Genomic DNA, 27648 nt, shown 5'->3' on the forward strand with positions numbered 1-27648 from the left:
ATTCTGAAAGGTGGGGATACGTGACTTCCTCCCACTGATGAAAGAAACCCATTTTTGAAAGGAGATGGCAGATTTTAATCTCTCTTCTGCTACAGTGTTTTGCATTCGATTTGCGTTAATAACACTCTGACCCAACATACTGACGTGTGCAGCCTTGTCTGGGGTGACTGACAGCTTGGGTGATGCATGGTAGCCACCCCCTCCACCCAAACCGAACTTTGACAGGTGCTTTTCAGCGACTCCTTTTAAATTCAGGGAACATGAGGCTTGTTTTCCTCTGAAATCTGGCTTCTGAGAGACGTAGTGAAGGAGAAACGAATGGCTGAATCTCTGGCTCGAAAGACAGAGGTGGTTGTCAGCAGGACTGTGTCCCTGAAAACGCAGAATGTATCCTGTGCGACTCCAGGGAGGTTAAATTTAGTTGCATAAAATAATTTTTGTTTTAAATGACAGTTCGGGGCCACCTGTGGGTTATAACGCTCATTTGCCGGTTCAGCTACAATCAGCCCCTTTAATTTACAATGCGTCCCTCCTCACCACCGAAACACAGAATGTTTTCTTGTGTAATGAGACCACTTATCAATGAGATGAAGGAGAAATGGGACACAGTGATGAGTGTTCCGTTGCAGGCATCCGTGGTTGCTATAACCACAGGATTCCTCACATCTTTCTTTTAAATATCACCCTTGTTGCATGTGATTACTGTTGAATTCTTGCATCTTCCTCCAGCAAAAATTGCTAAGATTTGTAAGACGGGAAGGATTTCCTTTATGGAACTTCACAGGGAAACTGAACGTAGTCGGTGTCAGTCCTGTGTCCCGACGTAAAGAAAACCCTGAGACGTGTCTGTTAAGAAATGTAAGTTCTGTGCAGGTTGAGGTTTTTTCAAAGTCAAAGGTCAATTTTCTTTTCCGTACAGTGCAGGACCCTGTTTTAGGAAACCTTGCTCAAAGAAAAATAAAAATTTGGCGAAAGAAAGAAGCTATTTGATGAAAACAGACCCTGAGTGCAGCAAAAGAAAGCTTTTTTTTTTTTTTTTTTTTTTTTTTTGTCCTAAGTTGCACATCAAAATACTACGCTGCTTGGAAATTGTGTTCCCTTTAGTTCCAGAGAAAGTTTCCGTGGCCTCCCTGGTATAGAGCCGGGACTCTCGCTACTGCTGGCCGAGCCTCACGGAGAAGCCCCAAAAGAAAGGCTTTCGACTCAACTGTCTGACAATGTAGATCCGGAAACGCTCGGCAGTGTGGTCACAGATGAATGACCAGCCAGGCTCTTTCTTTATTTTACAATTAAAGAGTGTCCCAAATGCGATGTGCTCAGTGCAGAGGGTCATGAATAACACTAATTCGAACGCTTCGGGAAATGCATTCCGTGGGGAGGAGTCCTTGAATTGCACAGAACCCAGAGAAATGCGTAAACCAAGATTCCTGCTTTCAAAATTGTCGGTCTGTAAAACAGACGAACAGCAAGGTCCTACTGTGCAGCACGGGGAACTGTATTTAATGTCTTGTAATAACCTGCAACAAAAGATATAGATATATAGGTGTATAACTGAATCCCCTTGCTGTACACCCGAAGTTAACACAGCATTCTGAATCAACTCTACTTCAGTTTGAAAAATTTTTTTAAAATAAAATTAAAGATAGCTCAGGGGTAGAGCGTGTGCTTAGCAAGCACGAGGTCCTGGGCTCAACCCCCAGTACCCCAGTTAAAAAAGAAAAAAATAAACCTAATTAATAAATAATAATAAATAATAAATAAAATAATAAATAAAAAAAAGAAGGTGCAGGAGGTAAAAAGCAACTGACGTGTTTGCCCATTTCCGTGAACACGCACATGACGTCTGTTCACAGAGGGGGAGGAGCTGTGGTTGGCAACGGGCTAACACAACTTGCATTCCTTTTGTCTCGGTCACAATCACACTCAGAAGGAGGCTCTCTGCCTCTGTCTGGCCCGAGCCTTAGGCAGTTGCAGTAAGTAAGCCGTTATAGAATTACCGGGCGGACTCAAAATTTGGGGACAGTGCCGACACTGCCCCCAGCCTTAACCGCATTATTTTCCAGAAACTTCTAGTCTTTTTTCTTTTCACTGAGCTCAATTAGAAGGACCACCTCCCTCCCAAAACAGGACGCCTGCACACAGAACTTCTTATTAATGCCATTATTTACCTTCAGGTGCAAAGGGATCTGAGCTGGAGTGACTAGCGTCACACCCGCCCAGGGAAAGGCTCTGTTAAGACACGCGCTCTTGGCCGTTGACCCTCACGGTGCTGACCCCTCTGCACCACCACCCCCACCACGTTAGGTGTCCACACGTAACGGAGCTGTGAAAAGCAACCTCGACCCTGCAAACTTGACAAAGAGGAGAACGCACGGGACCGCGATCGTCAATAAACAAAATCCTAAAAATGCGCAGTCTGTGAGGGTGTGCCCTGCGTTTGCCAACCGAGTGCTGATTTACATCCTTAATCGCGACTCCCCCCCTGCTATGACACGGATCCTCCTCTGCCCCCAGAACTGTCCCTACCCACCTGTAAAAGCCTCGTTGTCTTTCTCTTCTGCTCACTTGGACACACCAGTTGGCAGGACCTGCTTTTGCTGTTGCCACTTCTGTTTCTGATTTGACTTGCTTTGATCATCAGTTGGCTTTTTCTGCTGGTTTGCAACGTGACGTATCCATTGCAGGAAGGTCTCCTCCCTGTCTGCCTTTATGCACGGTTCATGCCTCCCAGCTCAGGCATTTCTGTAGGAATAGATATATTCTGTAGGGTATATATGTATATAAAATATATGTATTTTCATAATCCATGTCTGCCTAAATTGTATTTAAATCATTCCACCCTGTTACTGTGTTTTTAGTAGTTACTGAACGTTTTGTTCATCCACTTAAGGGTATCTCTGCAGACATGACCTAAACCTGCAGGAAATCAGAAAGATCCAAACATGGTATGCTTAGAAAATGCACACTTTGGATGGCATGTGTGCTACTTTAATAAAGGATCTGAAATGTTAAAAATATTTATTTTATACACACACACACACACACACACACATTGTGGCACTGTGTGTGTGTATTTGCAACTCTGTATCCTGCAGAAGTAGAAAAAAACTCGTATTTCTCTGTCCAGGCACACGTGAGAGGAACCAATCCTACCCTCTCCAGCTCCAGATGCAGACCGTGATGACTTCACACACATTTTCATGTAGGGGAGACCTACACACAGGGGTCCAGAATATATTACAAATAATTAGAAATAATTCCCATGGTCCATTGTCTTGGTGGCTGTTGGCTCTTCCAACTGGTTACAAAACTTTGTAGCCTGCAGCCTCCTTAACTCAAGCGATGCTGGAACATCTGGGTAACATTGTATCCAAGCGATGCTGGCACATCTGGGTGAATTTGTACCCCGTGAGGACAGGTGTCATGATCCACGTGCAAGCTATCATCTAAATTTGGCTCTCGTTCGCTCTTCCATCAAATATTTATTGAGTTTCTACCGTACTCCGGTCACCAGGCAGGCAGATAAGATTGGGGAGCAGAATTAGTGCGAGCCCCCTGCCCCTCAGTGGGCACGGCATTCACTCCTAACCCCGCAGCGAAGTGTATACAAAAGGGATAAAAACGTCGTGGAAATCGAAGGGGGACAGCACGTGGCAACTGCAAGATGGGCCGTGCCATGCGGACCTCTGCTGAAAAGCTGCCTCAAAGCTGGTGGCTTAGGCGTGAGCTCTGAGCGGGGCTTTGATTTTGGGTGTAGTTGACACGCTGAGGGCCGGCCCTGCTGGCACAGCCGTTCAGAGTAGGGTGCGGGATTGACGGGGCCGGAACAGGGCATCCATGCCAAGTTCACCAGTTCAAAGGCTCACCTGCAAGGAGAAGGGACTCGACCCCTGCCGGCTTCTTGCCCATCTCAGACACGAGGCAGCCTGTCCTTAGAAGGAGGTGGTCACACACGCGCAGACACCTGTGTTCAGTAAAATCAAGCAAAGACACAGGACCTCACGCCCTCAAGACTTCGGGCGCCTTTGGAGGGGAAACCCCACGTACAGCATGTAAATTTATGACAATCGCCCACTTCCCTTTCAGTGTGGCCCCCTTCCTGGGACATTGAAAAACAACAACAAACAGGAGCTATTTGGATTTAATTTACATTCTTGAGGACGCATGGTTCTAAGTATCTCGTCACATCCTAATTCGCAGATCTGCCTCTAATGGCCGACAGGACACAAGAAAATAATAGTGTCAACAAATATATGTGACATTTTACCGCGTTATGGCTGCTCATTTTGGCAAGTTTTTAAAAACAAAACATTGCCTCCTTTTTTATTTTTATTTTTTGCTTCTTTTAATATTTTAATTGAAGTGTTGTTGGTTTACGATGTGTTAGTTTCAGGCGTACAGCATAGTGATTCAGTTTTACACATATATTCTTTTTTAATATGTTGATTTTTTTTACTGAGGTGTAGTCCGTTTACAATGTGGTGTCAGTTTCTGGTGTACAGCATCATGTTTCAGTCATACATACACATACATACATTCTTTTTCATACTCTTTTCCATTATAGTTTATTGCAGAATATTGACTATAGTTCCCTGTGCTGTACAGTAGGACCTTGTTGTTTATCTGTTTTATATATAATAGTGTGTATATGTTCATCCCAAACTCCTAATTTATCCTTCCCCCTACTTCCCTTTGGTAACCGTAAGTTTGTTTTCTATGTCTGTGAGTCTGTTTCTGGTTTGTACATAAATTCATTTGTATTATATATTTTTCTTAGATTCCACATAGAAGTGGTATCTTATGGTATTTTTCTTTCTCTGGCTTACTTCACTTAGTATGACAATCTCCAGGTCCATCCATGTTGCTGCAAATGGCATTATTTCATTCTTTTTTATGGCTGAGTAGTATTCCATGGTGTAAATAGACCACAGCTTCTTTATCCAGTCATCTGTCAGTGGACATTTAGGCTGTTTCCATGTCTTGGCTATTGTAAATAGTGCTGCTATGAACATTGGGGTGCAGGTGTCTGTTTGAATTAAGGTTCCCTCTGGATATATGCCCAGGAGTGGGATTCCTGGGTCATAGATAGGGTAACTACTTTTAAAAACATTGCCTCTTTGAATTTTTCCAAGAACTCCTTCTATCTCTTGCTTCACGGGAATAATCATTATCTTAAATCATCCTGGTTGCTGGCAGAATTCAGCTTCTTGCCGTGCTGGGGCCCCATATCCTCTCTGGCTGGCTGTTAAGGGCTGTCTCCAGCAGGTAGAGGATGCCCCCCACTTCTTATCCAGTGGCTCATTCTTCCCCCAAAAGCCAGCGGTGGTGCATTGGGTCCTGTTCACGTCGGATCACCCGGACTCCCCCACTCTGAAACACCCTGTGATTAGATTTAACTCATCTGGGTAACCTCCCCATCTCGGACCCTTAACTTAATGACATCTACCAAATAGGCTGTTTGCTGTGGATCATAAAATGTGCACGTGTTCTGGAGGTTTGGATATGGACATTTTTGTGTGTGTGTGTGTGGCGGGGGTCAGCATTCTCGACCACAGACAATGTTTTAAATTGAAGGAATGCCTTGTACCATCCTGGAGGAGCTTGGGACATAACCATGATGGTAATGGTGACAATCACATTATAAATAGGAGCATAAAGTTCTTGTAGTGACCAGAACGATAGTGTGAAACCTGCTACTTGCCGGGAAGACTTTCTCAGGTAAAGCATACGTCATGTGCAATTCAGAGGCACATCCAGGTCCCGATCAAGCATGAGATGACATTTTCTTGGGTGGCGAATTCCTCTCTCTTGAGGGACTTCAGCGTCTCCTCTTCTTGATCCGCGTCCCCTATCTGATGGCCCTTGTCTGATGCAGGTGATGGATGGCCCAAGGCCAAGGAGATCACACTGACGGTGGTTACCACCCAGGGCCCATTTCCAAAGTCTTTTTAGTGAGGGGAGAATCCTCTGGGATCGGGGACCAGTCCCCGTTCTGACGGGAGACTCCATCGCTTAGGAAGATGCGCAAACTCTTAGTACCTTGTCGAGGGTGAATAATGGTACCCTGCGGAGGAAATGATTTCAGCCAGAGTGGAGGAGAATTCTATGCTGTCAAATGAAGCCCCACCCCAGTTAAAATTTATCAACAGTGCTATTTGCAATTATATATATATATATATATATATATATATAAGCTCAAAAATAAAGGTTTATTACATGCACTATTGCATAACATTTTCAAGCATTTAAAATTGCCTTGACAACCCAGTTTCCCAGGGTGGTAATGACTACTTGAGCAGGGTGACATTTAGATGAACAAGGATATCACATGTTCACAGTCAATGACACCCCAGAACGCATTCTCTGGTTTCAGAATTTTTCTGAAGTGGTTATCCTTTGTAAATCTCAAACTCCCACATTTATCCCTTCCCGCCCCCTTTGCCTGGTAACCATGAGATTGTTTACTGTGTCTGCGATTCTCTGTTTCTGTTTGGTAGTTGAGTTCATTAGGGTCCTCTTTTTTTCTTTTTTTTTTTTAGATTCCACATATAAGAGATCTCATATGGTATTTGTGTTTCTCTTTCTGGCTCACTTCACTTAGAATGATGATCTCCAGGTCCATCCATGTTGCTGCAAATGGCATTGTTATATTTGCAAATGGCATTATTTTATTTAGATTTTTTTTAACTGAAAATTCATTTATTTATTTATTTTTTGATCTATCTTTGGCTTTTCTTCGGAAACGAGATGAGCCCAGCTGTTGGAGAGGAACAGCTGGCAGCGGGCGGATTATCTCAGTCTTCAAAGAGCAACGGTTATTGTTCAAAGAAACATTGTCACCATCATTCTTGCAACGGCCCGCTCTTCCACTGCCGAATGCAACTGAAACCAGCCTTTGTGAAGGGTGTTTTCTCTGCGAGTTATTGTAATAAAATTTATCCTTGTGTTCCGTGACATCACCGCCTCTGCTGGCTCTCGGATTTATATAATGTTTTTTTCTGCTTCCATTAGGCGTGTCTCTTCTGATCTTCTTAGTTTAATAGGCACTCAAGGACCCAATAATTGAGCCTCTGTGTTTTGCAGTCAGTCTGTTTCACTGGTCAAAACTCAGTTTTAGATACATAGATAGTAAATAGGAGAATGTAGGTAGAGGTGATAGATACATGATATATACATAGATACAGACTGATAGATACAGATTTATAATTATTTACAATATATGTATATATTTTTTATACCTGCGTGAGATGATGGGTGTTCACTAATTCCTGGTTATGAAACTTCAAAACATTACGATGTAAACCTCAGACTTACATAGTGCTTTCTGTCGGTTACAGCTCCATAAAGCTGTAAGAAAAGAAATGATGTAACTGTATGTGTAAGCATAACAGATGTAATGGATACACAATGATATACAGACAATGTGTGTGTGCACGCATCAATTTCTGCAGTTATGTGTTTTATATACAAGCACATAGTCCCATCATTTAAATACATCCCCATGTACAGTATGCAGGTACACATGTGCATGTACACATGCATGTTTCCAATCCCCCTATGACCCACATCATTGCAAATCTGTACTCAGATCTGAACCCTTATATTCGAGCGTCCTGGATGGACACATTTGCATATTACGTAAATACCTTGAATTCACTTCACCTAAAATGAATCAAGAAATGATCCAAAGGGAACCAAAACTGTAAGAAGAAGGGTCATGCATTATGCAAATTGCTGAACACTCTTCCTTTGTCTGTTTCTCAAGGTGGGATGTTTTCCTGCAGGTAACACCTTCCCAACTGGAAACTCGTTTCCATCTCAGACCCATGTCTTCCCCCCTGAAATGTGGTTGTGTTTGACCCCTGGCGCCGTCAACGCCTCTAGGACAGGTGACTTGAGTGACTCAGCAGGAACATTCGCTGAAAAAATGGCCAGAGCCTTCCAGGGCTCTTGGCCCAGAAAAGAATGATCAGTGATGATTTGTTTGTTTACTAAATTCATGAACACATTATTTCATTACCTCTGAAAAATTGGTAGGCAACCCTTCAAGGGTGGTTTTTTTTGTTTTGTTTTGTTTTTTCTTTTAATTTCTGGCCATTAAGCTGGTGCCATTATCTTATGCAAATGCAAGTTTATTTTTATATTCAGAGTTTTCTAAATTGAGGCCAATTTTTATGGGGGTGGGGAATTAAGTTTATTTATTTATTATTATATTTTTTTTTAATGGAGGTAGCAGGGATTGAACCCAGGACCTCACGCGTGCTAAGGACATGCTCTCCCCCTGAGCTCTGACCCTCCCCTTAAGGACAATCTGGTTTCACACAAGGTGACCAGTCTTTCTTGCAAATCCCTGGGTTACGACAAGTGGCCCATACAATTATTACTGTTCCGTTCCGTCCACAAATCTGCCCGGGAATGAATGAAAAAGCTCTTATGATCAACCTAGTTTTTGCTTCAAAAGAAAGAGGTTTCTTCTGAATATTGCCGTAAATTATCCGCACGGTAGCGGTGCGTTAGAGAGGATGGAGAATCGGGCTGCTTACGCAGAAATTCGCCTGTAACCTTGAACTTTAAAACGTGCCGTAAAAACAGGTTGATACAGATTATAAATGTTACCTCTTTACCAGGAACCGCATATACTTAGTCTCAGATGCAGCTTCATTTTCCCTTCAGGGTATAATTTAGTTAATTCAATTCAGTTTTTATTGCATTTATCTTAGCCGGGAGTCAGTCATTTTTAAGGTCTGAACTGAGTTTTCAGAAACTATTCAGAATGGCTGGAACATTGCGGCTTTGTCAGGGGTATATTTCTGCAAAAGAACTTCAGCGTATGTGAGACTAAGGGGATTGCAAAAATCACCCTTCTTAAATTCATTGCCTTCATCATCTAAGTTCTGAGGAAAATGTCATGAAAACCCAGTGGCATGTGAGTTACTTATTCCCAACAAAAATTAAGGTTTTTTTTTAAAATGATTACTTTTTTGAAGATATTTTGAACATATGAATGTTTTCCTAGAATGCCTTGAGCAGTGGTGGGAAGCTAGCCATTGTGACCTTTCCATGGGAGCGAGGGACCCAGTTACAAGTTGGATTTTGTTCAATGACTCTGAATGCTGGTGAAAAAGTCTGGCTTGAAAGCAAGCACCCTGTTGTGGTGGTGGTGGTGGGGTTTCACGTCCAGAGGACCGCCGTCACAGCTGCTGAATCGACATCTAATAGTTTGCTGTGTTTCCTGGCTGTGTCTTGTGATTTGGGGCTGTGAGGTTTTCCTGCCCAGAAAAGAACCAATATGGGATTTGTTTTGAGCAGAAAAGAAGAGGGAGAATGAGACAGAGACACAGAAGGGAGGGAGACGAGAAAGGAAGGAAGGGAGAGAGAGAGAGAAGGAGAAAAGAATTGAGTCACAACTCAGAATCCTGGGCTTGAGATGTCTGGGAGGGAGTCGGCAGAGACGTGTATCAATTTTTATTTCCTGGTCATATAAACTTTAGAGTCAGTTTATTGATACCCATAAAACAGCTTGCTGGGGTTTTGATTGGGACTGCATCCAATCTGCAGATCACGGTGGGAAGGGCTGTCAGCTGCAGACAGGAGGGAGATGCCCGCCCGCCCAGGCACCTGTCTCCCAGGTCTGGTGTGTTCGTGGAATTGCAGCCTTGGGAGGGAGTGAGCCTGAGCTAGTATCTCAATAAACAGTAACCACACTGGACGTCCAGCTGCCCTCTTTTTTATACAGGACATTTCCATGCTTGCATATTTATCTTCCTTTTAATTCACTGATTTTTTAAATGTCTTATCTTTAATTGGCTAACTTTTTATTGCATTTACTTAACATATATTTTTTTACTTGTTTCTTTAAATTTTTTTTATTATTATTGAAGTATAGTTGATTTACAATGTTGTGTTAATTTCTGGTATATAGCATAGTGATTCAGTTTTATATATATATATATATACACATACACACATATACATATACTCTTTCATAGTTTTTTCATTATAGGTTATTACAAGGTATTGAATGTAGTCCCCTGTGACATACAGTAGGTCCTTGTCATTTAACTGTTTTTTTTTTTGTCATTTATCTATTTTATATATAGTTGTGTGTATCTGCTAATCCCAAACTCCTAATTTATCCCTCCCCACTTCCCCTTTGGTAACGGTAAATTTGTTTTCTATGTCTCTATGTCTATTCCTGTTTTGTAAATAAGTTCATTTGTATCATTTTAATATTCCCCATGTAAACGATAGCATATGATACTTGTCTTTCTCTGTCTGACTTACTACATTTAGTATGAGAATCTTTAGGTCCATCCATGTTGCTGCTAATGGCATTATTTCATTCCTTTTTCATGGCTGAGTAGTATTCCATCGTGTATAAATATATCACAACTTCTTTATCCAGTAATCTGTTGTTAGAAATTTAGGCTGTTTCCATGTCTTGGCTATTGTAAATAGTGCTTCTGTGAACATCAGGGCGCAGGTGTCATCCTGAAGTAGGGTTCCTTCTGGATATATGCCCAGGAGCGGGATTCCTGGGTCATATGGTAAGCATATTCCTAGTCTTTTGAGGAATCTCCATACTGTTCTCCACAGTGGCTGCACCAAACTGTATTCCCACCAGCAGTGTAGGAGGATTCCCTTTTCTCCACACCCTCTCCAGCATTTGTCATTTGTGGACTTTGGAATGATGGCCATTCTGACTGGTGTGAGGTGACACCTCACTGTAGTTTTGACATATTTTGTGTGTATGTGAAATTTTAAAAGTATTCTTTCTGCCATCTCATTCATCTTCTGAATACATAGTTTTTCTTTCTATAGAATATTTCAGAGGTGTTTTGGGGGGTATTTTACTTAACTCATCTTCATAGTTCATGTTTTTACCTTCATTTGAAGAACCATCCATTTTAGTTTATTTTGTTTATTTTCAGTTTCCCTCTATTAACTTCTTGAACTACAATTATTGATGAATGAAAGTTAGGTTAAAAAATAGAATTTGCTTTTCTCTGTTTGCCCAATGGGCAGGTGTGGAACCTTTAGTAAATACACAACCGTCTTTAAAGTTAAGTTTTTATTGTGAACGTCCCTGGCTGTCTACATGTTCTTTCCAAGTGAAAAAAAAAAGGTGATTGTGTCTGTGAATAAAATGCAACTGTCACGTGTCTCTCTCTGTCTGCCCGTCTCCAGGACACACACACCTTCCCACACACCTAAGGCGGGAAGGAATCCGCGCATCACAGACATTCTTTCCTGTAACAGTGAGATTCTACAACAACCGCTGGGTGGTGGGGATCCCGCCTGCGTTTGTGGGATCGCTGACCCCAGACATGGTTGTGTCCTCTTCCCTATCCCTAACCCGGCGTGCTGTGTGGACAGAAATGTATTTTCAGTGACTACTGTCTACTCTGCTTCCCTTCTCACCCAAGAGCAATTTATTTTTTAGAAATACGCAATTAAACTCCCCACGAGTTTCAGCTCCTTCCAAAGGGTGTTATCAACTCGATTTTGAGGACTGGCTTCGTAAGGACTATTAGGCACCATTTGTTCATTAATTCTCCTAGAAGACAAAAATCCAGATGAAATTTGAGGCAATCTTAGAATAAAATGTGATACATATTGCTGAGTTTTTTTTTTCCCAGTGTTAACCCAATGCAGTGTTAATACAATGCTCACACTAAATATTTACTAAATTGCTTGGCATTTAGGCTAATGAGATGCTTGGCACATTATGCTGTGTTATCAATAACAGGAAAATCATATTCATTATACAACTTACAGCCACTAAACTATTTCAAAAATGTCTAATTTTAATTATTAGCATTTTTCTTTGAAGTGACAACATTTTAAAAGGTAGAGCAGAGTCCTCCTTGTGAATTAGAAAAGCACTCTTTCTTTATCCATGTGGCAAGAGGACATTCAGTAAACATGAAGGACATGGGACTAATGTGCAGACTTTGGTGATAATCAAATTAAAAGTGGAAGGGAGCAGATTTGCATTTTAAAGGAATTTGCATGGCGGTCCCGTAGAACCCAATAAACGCGAGACTCTCCGTGGTAGAGTACTGTTTACGGCATCACCAGTCCGTTTGCAAGAACAGCCCAGAGCTCCTGCTTTGGAGGATGGAGGAGCGTTAGAGATGTCTCAGGAGGGAGCACGTTGGCGCCGTGCCCCGTGGACCCTGTGAGCTCTGGTTAATGTCCGCAGACGACAGAACTGCCTTGTTCTTTTTGTTTGTGATGAATGTGCTGAGCAGAGACCATAAGGAATGGGCCGGAGAGTCCTCTACTGTGAGAATGTAGCTAATTGCTCTATTTAAGAAAGAACTGGTAGAGAATTTAACATATGAGGGGAACTAGGCAGAGAAAGGAAGGGGGAAAAAAAAAAACAGAAAACCCACAGCCATCCAAAGAATTGCGGTTTGGAAGCGTGCTGGTGATTTTTGGAAACCTCCTCTTGCGGTTTGAAATAGGGCTGCCCTTCTGCATCCTTCCCTAAGACACCTTCCTTAAAGCCGGCGTCAGCTTTCCCAGCCTTTGGGACTGGACGGGTGACGATTTTAGGTACACGAGTGGGTCCGTCCTGACCGTGTGATGCTCTGGTGTGTTGACTTTGCTTTAACAAGTGGCTGATTTTAAGCTCTTTGAAGGTCAGGATTCTGTTGCCCACATAAATTGTTGACCAGAGTGCTTGATTTGTGATAGAATGCCAGTGAAAATAAAATGAACACAAAGGGGGAAATGGCTGGGTTGTTTCTGAACTTCTTGAGAAAAATTGGACTTTGGAAGGCTGGGCAGTAATTGTTTTGGGGGCTGGAAATGGCTGGGCGACAACCTGGACAGCTGTGCCCACAAGAATGCAAATTGTCAGGGACTCGATGAGTGTCTTATTTCTGCTGCTGGAAATTTTTAGGTGTTGTTGGGGTCCCAGCGGGCGAAGACCATGGAATTCCCTAACCCCTTCAATAGAAAGAGGATGGGATATTTTTTAAATTGTTGCAATAAATTAGATTAGCTTCTTCGATCACATTGTCTAAGAGTACAGATTGGTTTGGACTGACGTTCCGATGGAGTAGGCCCGTATCCGCCGCTCACAGCTGTGTCTTCAGCAGCAAGAACCGGCTGGTGTTCGGTAAGCGGACACTTAACTTGTTCAACAGGTGAGATGCTCAAGGTACTAAACGTACAACTGGAGACTCAGGCTCCTATGCCAACCTCACATTAAGTGACAGCAACAGTGCGTGGGGAATTTTTGTCCTTGTCTGTATTATTATCCAATTAAATGCATGAGAAGTGTCTTGACACAGGGCGTGTGGGGTTGGTCACTGCTATTAATACAATTCTAGAGATTGGGTGTGTGTTTAGTAAACCTCAGAAACTCGCAGTCCTTCAACTGAGTTAAGCAAAGCATCTCTGGGGTTTATGTGAGACAGTTTGAGGAACGTGGTGCACACACGCACACACACACACACACACAGGTCCCCGCATTTGTTCCGGGTGTCACCGAGCTGAGCTGTACAGAGACCCCATTGCATCTTTGCTTTCAAGACCGCAATTGCTTTCCCGCAGAGATTTGTTCCATTAGAAAACGTGATGGATTCGGGCACTAAATGTCCCTGCTGGTGGTGGCTCTGGTGTTTAACGGCCCAGGCTGGGTCCTAATCCATCCGGGGAATTGCTTCCAACCCAAAAATATACATGGCTGGTTTGCCGTTGATTTCAAAAGTCACACATTCAGTCTCGCTCCTCTGAAGGAGGAAGGATTCCTCTAAGTTAAAAAAAAAAAAAAAAGGTGTCGCAGAAGATGCACTTTCTCCCTTGATCACACATTCATTGTCTCTAAGGACACGTTAGATATCTGACAGGGGGAGTGAGCGCGTGCCACCCGCTAGCCAGGGACGCTGTGTTGTCACAGACCGCCCTGCGTGGTCCCCACGCTGGAGAAAAGTGAAGTGTTTCGCTAACGATCCAGCAGACTTCATTCAGAGTAATGTTTCCAGTGCAAAGTGACATGTTGCACCCGGAACTCCAGGGCTACCGTCCTGGAGAAGTTCTTTCTAGCATGCTCCCCGCAAGGACGTGATACTCGTGATTTTAAGCGTGTTGTTTGTCAGTCTCTCAAGATGAAAATCTAGTGAGAGCCACCATTTATTTTACTAGCTAGATGAAAATTTAAAGTGGCAAGATTTACTTTCCTCATTTAAAAATCGGAATGCTGTTAGTAGCATGATCAATGATACGTATTTACAAGTAAACTGGGGATAAGGTATTGTAAGTGTTCGATCTGTCAGTATATGAAAAAAATTTGGTTATAGTACTATTTCTAAGGTTTACTTGAATCTGTTAAAATGTATTTCGCTCTGCATTGCACCATAGTCATTCATGCAGTTCATTATACGCATTTAAGCCCCCACTTTTCACTTTCTGTCAATTAGGTCAAAACTGGGGGCTTAAATACTTAGCAAGTCCTAATGGTTTGAATGTCAGTCTACATATAGTTAACCAGCCGGGGTCCGCAGTAAGAGTCAGGGAAGCATCCAGCCCTCCCATTTCCCTGGAACCTCGTTGATTTAGTAACAAGCACATTATAACGCACGGGAAGAAACCCTAGGACAGCCTTCACTCACTTCCCATGAAATGAAAATCAGCTCCTTCTGAGAACAAACAGCCTGCTCTATGGAGTGTGAAGTCCTCTTAAGATGCTCCGGTAATGAAGCCTGGTGGACCCCAAAACGGATAACGCTGCCACCTTTCAGAGGCTGCTGAAATAGAACCCACTCTGTCAGCTCCCCCGTTGGCTACGGAACGGGGTTTCGTCTTACCTGCCATGTAGCTGCCTTCAGGACTGAGCAGGGGGCAGGAGGCGGGAGGCGGGAGCCGGCCCCTCGCTCGAAGTCCGGAGCATCCTCACTGCGCGTGGTTCTCTGCTCGCCAGACGGCTTTTGGGAATGGTATTTGCTGGTTAGAGCTCGGAGCCACGATGTCATCATGCAGCTGGCTAGCGTCCTCATGGCCCGATTACACTCCTTTTTTTTTTTTGCCTTTGGAGTGAAATTATTAGAAGATGTAATAAAGAGGCAGAGATACGGTGAGAAGTCCAGTGTGACACGGTGAACACGCAGAAGGGTCGTCCTTTTGGTTCTGTTGTTCGAACCCAAGAAGGGGCTCCGTTTATCAGGGACTGAGATGTCTAAGCTTAAGGCCAACATATACCCTTTTGGCCAGGAATGAAGATAAACCACAGGCAAACCAGACAAGGGGATTTCTTTCGGCTAAAGACACTTATCTGAATGTAGGCTTCCCGTCCAGGATAAGACTAAGAAAAAAGAATTAACTTAGAAAACTTCTGGGGATGGGAGGTTGGGTATAGCTGCAGGATAGAGTTGCATGCCTAGCATGCGTGAGGTCCTGGGTTCAATCCCCAGTTCCTCCATTAAAAGATGGGAGTAAAGAAATAAGTAAATAAATGCATTATTTAAAAAGAAAGCAAAAAGAAAACTTCTGGAATGCAAATCATCGAATGCATCAAATTAGCTGTTTCCAAACTCAAATACTGCACATAGAAGATCACCCCAATCTCAGTGTCTTGGATGCTCCAAGACTTTTAGGTTCTACAAGAACCCCGTTACTTTGTGCTAAAATCAGACGATGTTAGAACTCAGAGGTGCGAGGCGGGTCAGCCACCCCAGCACTTGTGGTCTTTTTTTATTTTTTTATTTTTTGAGCCACGTATGACATTGAGATACTAAAGACAGCTGTGATCCTCCAGAAAAATTCAGGCCATCACATGTACAGTGAATGACCTTTCTTGAAGACCACCCATGCAATACTACATCCAAACAATTAAGTCAGCTCATCTACTAGGATTAGAAATACAGTACCAGATAAGCAATGTGCCCAATACACATTGAAAGAGTTTAACTTTCTTTTTTTATGCTAACATAGTCTTTGTTGTATGTATATATATATATATATGTGTATATATGTATATATATATATTTTTTTTTTTTTCCTTGAAGTAGAGTCAGTTTACAATGTTGTGTCAACTTCTGGTGTACAGCACAGTGCTTCAGTCATACATGAACATACATATATTTGTTTCCATGTTCTTTTTCACCATAAGTTACTATAAGATATTGAATATAGTTCCCTGTGCTCTACAATATGAACTTGTTTATCTATTTTGTATATATTAGTTAGTATCTGCAAATCTCAAACTCCCAATTTATCCCTTCCCGCCTCCTTTCCCTCTTGGTAACCATAAGTTTGTTTTCTATGTCTGTGAGTCTGTTTCTGTTTTGTAGTAAGTTCGTCTGTTTTTTTTTTTTTCCCTAAGATTCCACATATAAGTGATATATGGTATTTTTCCTTCTCTTTCTGGCTCACTTCACTTAGAGTGACAATCTCCAGGTCCACCCATGTTGCTGCAAATCACATTTATTTCATTCTTTTTTATGGGTGAGTAGTATTCCATAGTATAAATACACCACTACTTCTGTATCCAGCCATCTGTCGATGGACATTATGTTAATATAGTCTTTTTGTTACATTATATCCTACCTTTAAAAAAATTAGTTTTTAAATTCTAGTGAAAAAGTATTCTCCATGTAAACCACACGAACTGTGGGACAGCTCTTTTCCCCTCCTCCCCCTGCCAGCCCCCCAGGGTTGCACACCCTTGCCCTGCAGCTGTGTTGGGACCATGAGAGGTGAATGTCTGGAACTTGGAGTATTTTGTTTCCTTTGAATACTTACTGACTTCTGAAGACTGGGCACGCTCAGTTACAGAGAGTGGTCGAGGCTGGCGGTGCTGTCTCGTTTAGCTGCGCTGGTTCTGGGCTGATTCTGCAGGAAATTCCAGGAGCTCCACTGACAACCACGATTAACCTCAAATTAGCACTTTGGGTAGACGGTGAATGGGGTTTCGGTTGCTTCTTTGACAGCTGTGTTTAGGAGTGCGTGCTTCTTAATTACTAATCTTTCTACTTGAAGTTTTGTTTGTATGCGTTTAACTGTGGTTGACTTAGGGAGTGGGACTGTAAATGACCGAAGTATTGAGTTTTTTGGGGACTCCACTGATACAGTAAAGAGGAGTTCTCTTACTGAGGGCTGAACGACCCCTCCCCGCAGCTACAGATGGGAACCCAAAACCAAGCCCGTGGTTTATTACTTTCTCTTTATTCTTAATGTTGTACTAAATCTGCCCAACCTCAGTGAGGTTCCCTGTCGTGTTTAAGCTTCTATTTTTTATCATTTTCAGATAACTTCTCATGTATATTGTCAACTGCATGTTGACAGTTATAGGCACTTAATGACAGCATCAGAAATTCTGTCTTCAGTCATTAAAGGTTCTCTCGGTTCTGATTGCTGTGCTTAACCTGAAATTCCACACAAATGATATTCCAGTCACCTTTATTTCCTTCTTTATTTTGCATTCAGCTAATCCTTTTTTGCTGATCACTAAATATGATTCACCTTCATTTTATATCTATGGTTTAAGTATTTCTGCTAAATCATCATCTGATTTGAATGATTTTTTTAAGATTAAAAAGTCACATTTCTCAGTGCAACAGAAAATATGACCCACTTACGTTCAATGTGACAAGTTTATTTTACACTTCTCCTTTCAACTGACTTTGTAGTTATGTTTTTAATATTTATTTTCGTTGTATTGTGGTGAGCACACTTAGCCTGGGATCTGTCCTGTTAACAAAATTGTAAGCACACTATACAATGGTGGTTCTTTTTTTTTCCTTTCTGTATTTCTGTTGCTTAATTTAGATGAGAGAAGTTTCCTTTATTCTCTTCGTGATGCTGGAAGTTTAAACAGGATACCTTTTCCCTTTAATGCTTCTTAAATGTAACACTTGATTTATTCAAGTGTGTCTAGTATGTAACAACAAAAAGCAAACAGATAAATTAGCTCCTGTGGTATCTCTGTACCAACCTAACTGTTGTTCATCTATTTGAATTTGAACTTTGAGTCCCCGCCCCGCTGTTCCTCTGTATGCACTTAACTTACTCACAACACCTGCTATCGCCTTGTCATTTCATACAAAGACCCACTTTCTAGAACGGCCCAGTCTGTTGCTGGAAAACAGGGCCAGAAACAACGCTTTCTGCCCCCAGACGGTTTTCCGTGGAAGGAAGGTCGCACCACCCCTCACGTCTGCACGTCCCAGCCTTCTCCCTCCCAGGAGCTGTGCCCGGCTTTGTTCCTCTTTTGCTTTAGAAGGAAGCCTACATTCTCCAGGTCAATTTTCCTTTTTGTCTGATAATACTCCTTTGAAGGCGTTTCCAGGAGTGCAGGTAGCAAGTGTGCAAAGAACAGGAAGCTTCAGCAGAGACACACAATCTGAGCAGGTGGAGCCCACGTGTCACCCCCCCCCCCCCCCCCCCCCCGCTTCAGCAAGACTGCACAGCCTGGACCGAAAAAAAAGGACTCAGGTTCAAAATAGCCTCCCTCAGTGTTCATCCTCGGAGGAGCTGGGGTTGCCAGATAGCTTGCAGGTTGGCTAGCAGAACTGCAGACTGCATACGGCTCCTGCTTTTCCTGGTACATGGAGTGAATCGATTCTGCAGAATCCTCTGATCTCCAGTCATGAGAAAAAGGAAAAAAACAAAACAAAACAAAAGAAAGCAGTGCCTTTTCCACTGAAAAGCAGACCCACCCATCCCCAGATGGTTCATTCCAAGGATGGGCGTCCTTCTCAGTGACCTGTCTGCTCAACCCTAAGGCCTTGATGTTACCCTAAATGTCCACCTCCCCAGCCGCCTGGCAGATGGCCTCCCTTTGAAACTGTCCGCAGGAAGCGCGCAGCCTTCCAGACCGTCCCCTCGTCACGAGCAGTCTTCACGGCGGTGCAACCTGCCCTTAGCTGGAGTCTTCGTTGCTTTCCCTGCAATGTATCCTCTCTTCCTCTGCGGCCCCCTGCCCTCTGCTGAGTGTTAGCTGTCGGAATAACGCACAGGCAGCTCTCATCCTGCAAGCAGTGTTTCCTCAGGAAGAGAGAGCCTCACATAGCACACCCGGGAGTCCTTGGAAGCCCCTCCGCGCCCTTTGCGTGGCTGCGGTGCCTCAGCCTGTGCCTCACTGTCCGACTGCACGATGCTGGGCGCCGCGGGCGTGGGCGCAGCCCAGCTGTGGGCCAGGCGGCGCCCGGCTCTTGGCATGACGCGTCTCACGCCTGCAGTTGACGGGCGGTGACGCCAGCAGCTCGCCGCCCAGCCTTGCAGCAACGACACGCACGGCTCACCCTTCCTGGGTCACCTCCCATCGTCACCGGGCCGGTCATTTTAGCTTCTCGACCGTCTAAAATGCCGCTCCCAGCATCCTGTTGCTGTGGGCACCCAACGTGCCTCTGCGGCTTCACGCAAGCAGCAGACAGTCATGCGAAATAAGTGGGGACCAGGAAAAATGCCTTTTCTGTGCAGCCCGAGGGAACTGCCAGCCTTTTGATGATAAACCATTAAAAAAAAACCCAAAACACTCATTATGTCCTGAGGATCATCCACCAACCAGCTGCAGAATGATTTGGCTGCACTATTTTCAAGCTCGAATTTTTTTTTTCACATTCTCGATAAGACTATCAGCAATTTTGCTTTTTGTTTTTTTTCCCCAGAAATCGGAATATATATTTTGCATTATTTCTCTCTCCTTTCTTCACGTTTAAAGAGCACTTTTTCACTCCCCTGTTTTTTGTTTTAATCAAGTACTTTCCTGTATTCCATCCTAATTACACATCACAGTGGGATTAAATTAGAAGTTGATGAACGTTGCGTGTGTAGAAGACATGCAGATTAAACAACCAGCTTCTGAATTAGCGTTGGTCAGTGAATGACCTTAGGGAAATTTCACAAGTATTTTGAACTGAGAGAAAGTGAAATCAGAATGTATCAAAAACCTGTTGTTTGCAAACAAAGCGGAGCACAGAGGGAAATTTCTATCTTTAAGTGCTCTTACAGAAATATAAAAAACCTGTTAAGTCAGCTAAGTTTTCACCTAGCTTAGCAAAAAAAGGAGCGAGTGTAATGGGAAATAAGGAAGGAAACTGATAAAATAAATGTTAAATTATTGACATAGGAAACTAAGTCATTAATTCACAAAATCTTAAATCTACACACAAGTACACACACACACAGAGCGCATGTAATGTGACAAGTCCTGAAATGTGAACAATCTCTGTAGTCTGCTTATGATAATTACAAGACGTTTATCACTGGCTGAGCTGGTTACCATATAAAGCGACTGGGTATGATTTTTACAGCTTGCTCTGTGTCTCTAATGATCTCAAACTAAGACTTTTAAGAAGCTGACTTTTTATGGAATCGGTCAACTTTTTTCTAGACGGCACCAACCTACAAGCAACCAGCTGCCCTTCAGTGGGAGAATGGACGAAATTGTAGCGTTTGTTATATAATGGCATGCTTTCAATACTTAAAAAGAAAAAAAAAGGCTCAGAGGCAAAAAAAAAAAAAAAAAAAAAAAAAGCAGATGCGTTTTTCAAACATTGCGTGAAATCCAAAGTGGTAAGAGAAAAAAAAAAGCAAACAACGTACACCATGTGATTCTGTTCACACACATTTCAAGACACGGCGAAACTAAGCAAGGGGGTCAAATGTAACAGAGCTGCGGTGACTTCTGGGAGTGAAGACACTGGAGAATAACTTTTTTTTTGTAGTGAGAATATACTTCTCTTGATACGGAGGATGTAATTACCCATTCGTGCATATTTGAGAATACTCATTGGACTGGATATTCACATCTTCACATGTGTCCATTTATTTCAATAAAAAGAAATTATGCAGGTCTGTTTACCGTCCCAGACGGTGTAAGTAAATGAATATACACACATTAGCAAACGTCACTACCCACCCAGCATCCTCAAAAACCCGAATAAACGGCATCTAGAAGTTTAATCCCTAGTTTCGAGTAATGTGTGGGGAGTGCCTCCCGTTTCACTCTTGGGAATCTTAGAGGTTTCTCTTAATTCTTTCAGGGTCCACGTCTTAAGGGCACCCTATTTCCTCCTTAGCAACCTTCCTCACAGAATTGTTCTGAATGATGATCTGCTTCCTATAGTCATAGAGAACAGTGTTCTCATCTGCTTTAAGTTAGGGTTCTGAGTACATTTAGATCTATTTTTCTTGCAAGAGAAAAAAATAACCCTTTTTTTTTTGAGAATCCTGTATTTTTCTGTCCCTGGAAACTCTTGGGGTATCTTCCATGGGGCCCAGGTGTAAAAAGAAGCAGAGATTGCTTTTACCCACTCCCGGTCATTTCTCATCCTGCTAAATGATACGGAAGTTCTCTTCAAGGTGAAGACTCTAGTCCTGTTTCTGGTTCAGTTGGATTGAAATACCTCTTAAGTTCTTCTTTCTTTTCTTTTCTTTTTTTTAAACTTTTTTTTATTGAGTTACAGTCATTTTACAACTTTGTGTCTTTCTGTTCTCTGACTTGTAAAAACAAAGGTGGCAGCTGTTTCTTGCTTATTACGTGGCGATGCTTTTAGATCCAGGACTTCTGGGTGCCTCTCAATGGGATTAGCACGGCAGCTACCCAAAATTATCTTCCAATTTCCCTGAGATAAATAACACTTACTTCTGCCGCTATTTCCATTCATGCCTTAGCATCATGGTATACAGCTTCTATGGGTGTTTTATTACATTTTGAAAGTTAGATAAACCTCAAGACAATAACACATGGAAGAGGCATCATTTCGTTTAAACAGTCATCATTATTTATTGAATGTAGTCTTTTTTCATTTTCAGTTTTATTAGGTAAAGTTGTTACAATTTGACTGCCCATGTACAGTATACCGCACGTAAACATATACAATGTACTGCACACATTTTTTAGTTTACATATATGTACTGATCATTGTTTCGGAGAACAATTTACGTCTTTAGCTTTTTAAACTTACATGGTTATCAAAGTAATAAAGCCAACCCCAAAATGAGAATCAGCAGAACGCGGTAATCCAATCCTAAAGGGCAAATGTGCTTGCACATATTAAGAAATCAATCATCTTACTTATAAATAATTAGTTCATTTCTGTCCTTTTTTTTTAGATTCCACATATAAATGATGTCATATGGCATTTTTCTCTGTCTGACTTAATTCACTTAGAATGATGATCTCCAGGTTCATCCATGTTGCTGCAAATGACATGATTTTATCATTTTTTTGGCTGAGTAGTATTCCATTGTATAAATATTACCACATCTTCTTTATCCAGTCATCTCTTGAAGGAGCATCATTTCATTTTAAGTAAAGGTTAACATTGCACCATAGTTTGTACATACACATTCACATGTATATGTGTGTAGATCACTTATTAGATAGATACATGGATAGATAGGTATAGATAGATAGATAGATAATAGATAGATGATAGAATGGATGGTTGGATGGATGGATAGATAAATAGATTAGATGGATGGATAGATAGGATGGATGGATAGATAAGATGGATGAATAGATAGATGAATAGATAGACAGATAAATTGGATGGATGGATAGATAGAATGGATAGATAGATGGATGGAAGGATAGATAGATGGATAGATAGATGGATAGATAGATACTTAGATACATAGATAGATGATAGATAGAATGGATGGGTGGATGGATAGATGGATGGACAGATGCATGATGGATGTATAGATGGATGGATGGATGGGTGGGTGGGTGGATGGGTGGATAGATGGGTAGATATGCAGGTAGGCAGGTAGGTAGGTAGGTGCACTATGAACATTTAGTGCCAATGCATGCTACCTGGGGCTCTCCTACACGTGGTAGACATTCAGCATCCTTGCTGACGTCTGCCAGCTGGAAGTTTGTAGGATGGGACCCTCGCCCCGCAGAAAAACGTCTCCAGACAAGAAGAAATACTCACTGGAGAGAGAATCACTCCCAGGTTAGACACAGGATAGTAATTTGTAAACGTGTTGATGTGGTGTATAATAGATACATCGTCTTCAACAATTCAAGTAAATACTGACATCCTAGCATTTCATTCCAAAATACTTTCACATGCATCTCCAAAAGTAAAAGGCCATTTCCTGCATGGCAACAATTTTATGATCACACCTCATGAAAATAAAGCTCATTTTTTTTGATATCCTAAAATCCTATTATTTATATTCAGATTTCCTCCACGACCTCCAGGCATGCATGTGACTCCTCGTGGGGCAGTTCTGTCTCTTAAGTCTCTCTCAGTCTGGCACGGCCTCTCACCTTCCGCTTTCATGTGATTTCATGTGCCTCTTGGAGGTCAGACCGAGGCTTTAGTGGAACACGCATGCCCCCGTCCTGGACACACATGCTGTGCCTCCTGCAGTCAACAGGTGTCCCCCACCCCACCCCATTTCCTGTCGAGCTACACAGTAGATCTGTAGGTGTAACTTGATGAAGTTAGTCATCCAGGGCAGGAATTCTTCATATCTTGAGGACGTCACATGGCCTTATCTTTGGCAAGTCACACTTGGTCTTCTTGCTATTTCTAATTCTGGATTAACAGGTGGTCTCGGGTGAAGTCACCCAGCTCTGCCCACCGTAGACACACCCATATCCTTCTCCGAAATGTAGTTCTTACTGATCGATAAGAGCTCACAGCCTGCTTGGGCTGTGTTTCCAGGAGAAAAACTCTTGGAAACCTTGTACACACACATGCTTCCCCAAGCAGCCTGTGCACGCGACGTGTGAAGAATGTTGTTGATTTGTGATCTCAATATTCTCTAATTTCCAAATCACATAGTAGCAGAATTCATGCTGTGACGTCCATTAACCACATTTGACAGGGTCCTGTTTTAAGGTGTGTGTGAACGAAAGGGCATAAAAGATACCTGCAGCCTAACAGCCACCTTAGAATCCTCACGGACGATGCTCTGCACTCAACGCGGGATGTTCGGTGGCTTTCAGCTGAATCCAGTTAGCTTCAAATGTCAACTCAACAGTTTGCGGGGAGCCCGGCTCTTCTGTCCTTGAAAGCCACACAGTCATAAAAGAGCTAGAGTCTGAAATGAGTCACAAGATGAGAAGTCTGACATTAAGGGTGAGAAATGACAGGCCACTTCCTCTTGGCCAGCACCTGGCAGTTCTCCGAACGATACCAGGCGATTATTAGGATCTGAAAACTGGATTCCTTCATGCTAAGAGTGCCCTGTTCTCTCTCAAGAGAGTCTTCTAAGTGGTCATCGTGTCCACAACACACAATTCACCATTAAGAACTTGACGCTCAACGTTCAACCTGGTGTATTTGCTAAAATTTCTAAGAAATTGTTTGTGGAGGAGTTAGGTACTGCATTTGATTGATTTATTTATTTTTTTTACTACATTTATGGCAAATACACCCACAAAAATTGTTAAAATGTTAATGACACAGCACAGCATACTCACTCTCGAAGTTCAAACAGTCCTTTAATTTGCTAAAATTGTTTAATTACCAAATTGTTTGATTGACGGTTTCTGTACTTACTTCAGCAGGCATTAATCGTCTGAATAAACACGGCAGGAACATTTCATGTCTGATTTTTAAATGCACTGAATATTTTGTTTTATTGCACTTAGCTGATTTATTAAGTTATTTTAGTGCTGAACAAATGAACACAGGGACAGGGGAATAGAATCTCTACTGCCCTACGTTGGGGCTACACATTATATTTTGTCTTAAAAGCATTGCTCTATGTGATGAAATGTTTTTGGTTTTTCTCTCTTGAATATCAGACACCCTACCAATCCAAAAAAATGTCTATTTTCAGTATAACTTATCTACTTTCCACATAGATAATGAGAAAACATACCTTGATCCACAACCTTTATTAACTTGGAGGAGTCCAACAGTGATAAACTTGGATGTCTACTTGTTTTTTTAAGAAGACACAGGAAGGGGAGTGGAAAACACACCTGTCCGATGGGTTAAGACATGACTCCATCGTAATCAAGGAGAGAGGAATTACTTCTCCAGGAATCAGAAAAAGCTCTCATGTGTATTGGTTCCCTGTTGCTGCTGTAACAAATGGCCACAAATGTGATGCCTTCAAAAAAAAAAAAGCAAGAATACAGCTTGATTCAACAATGCAATCCCACTCCTGGTCATATATCCAGAGAAACCTGTAACTTGAAAAGACACCTGCACCCCAGTGTTCATGGGAGCACTATTCACAGTAGCCAAGACATGGAAGCAACCTAAATGTCCATCAACAGATGACTGGATAAAGAAGAGGTGAGGTGGTATATGTATAAATGGAATATTACTCAGCCATGAGAAAGAATGAAATAATGCCATTTGCAGCAACATGGATGGCCCCGGAGATGATCATACTAAGAGAAGTAAGTCAGACAAAGACAAATACTGTGTGGTATCACTCATATGTGGAATCTAAAAAATTGGCACAAATGAACTTATTTACAAAAGAAACAGACTTACAGGCATAGAAAACAAACTTATAGTTGCCAAAGGAGAAAGGTGAGGGATAAATTAAGAGTTTGGGATTAGCAGATACTAACCACTACATATAAAATAGATAAACAACAAGGCCCTACTGTACAGCACAGGGAACTATATTCAATACCTTGTAATAACCTATAATGGGAAAGAATCTGAAAACATATATACATATATAACTGAATCTCTGCGCTGTAGACTAGAATCTACCACAGTCTTGTAAATCAAATACAGTTCAGTTAAAGAAGAAAAATAAAAGTGGATGATATCAAAGAAAAAAAGTTTTGATGCACTTCTTACTGGGCTACAGCAGGGTGTTGACGGGGCTGTGTTTCTTCTGGGTTTTAGTAGAAATTTTCTCTTGCCTGGTCCAGCATCTCGGGACTGCCCGCGGTCCTTGGCCCACGGCCCCACCCTCCGTCTTCAAGGACAACATTGACTGGTCACCTTTGTCTCTTCTATCTCCATCTCCCACTTTTAGGGACCTTGATGGTTTCAGTGAGCCCACGCCGATAACCCAGGTGTATCTCCCACCCTGCGCGTTAATTCCCTTCTGCTGTGGAACCCAGCCAATTCAAGTGTATTTTTGTGGGGGTTTGGCTGTATTTCCATTCACTGGAAACCCCTGAAACTCAAACAGCATTTTCACAGGCTCGGGATGTGTCCTCTCTGAAAGGACTACAACACAGAAAGGCAGGGATGTGGGAAATGATGGAAGAGGTTTCAAAAGACGCCATCAGGCAGTGGTATTGATTATACCGGTGATTTGGGGACAGGGAGACTGGCTGGACACAGACGCTGCTCACACGGTGTAGCCCAGGCAGAACTCTCCAAGACTATGCATGTAAAATGCTTGAACTCCGTGCATCCTGCCTTCGAGAGATGTAGGTGTCAGAGACAGAGAGGTTGTACGCATTGTCTTCCACGGATAGAGCTTTAGTTTCAAGGATTTCCGGCCACTTGGTGGGACCTCCATGAGAGAACGGGGTGGAAGTACCCTCCACGTGAGGGTCTCTTTGACCCTACGTTCCTTCCCGAGCCTAGACCACATCTTCGGGACAAGCGTCCGAAAAAACATTTACAGTTGGCCGTCTGGTAATCTCTTTTTGGTTCTCCTAGTGTGAAATGGTCACCCGTATCGCTGAAGGGTCTGACATGGCGGGGAAGTCTCCTTCCCAGGTGGTCATTTAGTTGTTCTCATTGGAATTACTTGAGGTGCTATCGAATGTATACGTCGGCGCTGAGTTGTGAGTGACCATCTACAATTCAACTTGCTCCTTTGTTTATGGAATTCAGTAGAGATACTCAAGTGAAAATGACTCGTTAGCCGTTACGTCTGCACATCCCCCTGCATGCTGGGTACGGGACTGGCGGGAGACAGAAGACACCCACGGCGGCGGCGAATGAGTCGCCTACGTGTCTGTTTACTCTGATGTCTTAAAATACAATCATTTTCTTGAAAGATGCAGCATGCATTTGGATATATTAATTTATTGTCAGTTTCTAAACAGTGATTTTGATCGTGAGGCTTCATTTCTTTTTAAAAAAAAAGTTTCGAAAACTATTATATAGCCATAGAAAGAGGTCTAGGAAGACAGACCAATGACTTAAAAACAGTTACTTGTTCCGTGACGGAGTGACTAATGGATTCTTTGAACTTCATTCTCTGTATTTATCTGTACTTGTGTGAATGTCCATAATGAACTTTTCCTTTGATATTCAGAAAGTGTCATTTTATTTTTATGTATGTATTTATGTTTGTTTTGTTTTGTTTTACCACTTTAATTATTTTTTGGAGGTTAGGTTTATTTATTTTATTTTATTATTATTATTTATTTTAATGCAGGCACTGGGGATTGAACCCAGGACCTCGTGCAGGCTAAGCGTGCTCTCTACCATTGAGCTATTCCTTCCCCCACAAAAGTATAGTTTTAAATGTTACATATACCGTATTTCTCCAAATTCTTGTGGGAAGACCACTACTTCACAACTTAATTGTTAAATGAAAAAGGCTCACACCAGTCAGAATGGCCATCTTTCAAAAGGCCACACATGACAAATGCTGGAGAGGCTGTGGAGAAAAGGGGACCCTCCTACACTGCTGGTGGGAATGCAGTTTGGTGCAGCCTCTGTGGAAAACACTATGGAGATTCCTCAAAAGACTAGGAATAGACTTACCATATGACCCAGGAATCCGTCTTCT

The sequence above is a fragment of the Camelus dromedarius genome, chromosome X (assembly GCF_036321535.1).
Source record: "Camelus dromedarius isolate mCamDro1 chromosome X, mCamDro1.pat, whole genome shotgun sequence".
NCBI lineage: Eukaryota > Metazoa > Chordata > Mammalia > Artiodactyla > Camelidae > Camelus > Camelus dromedarius.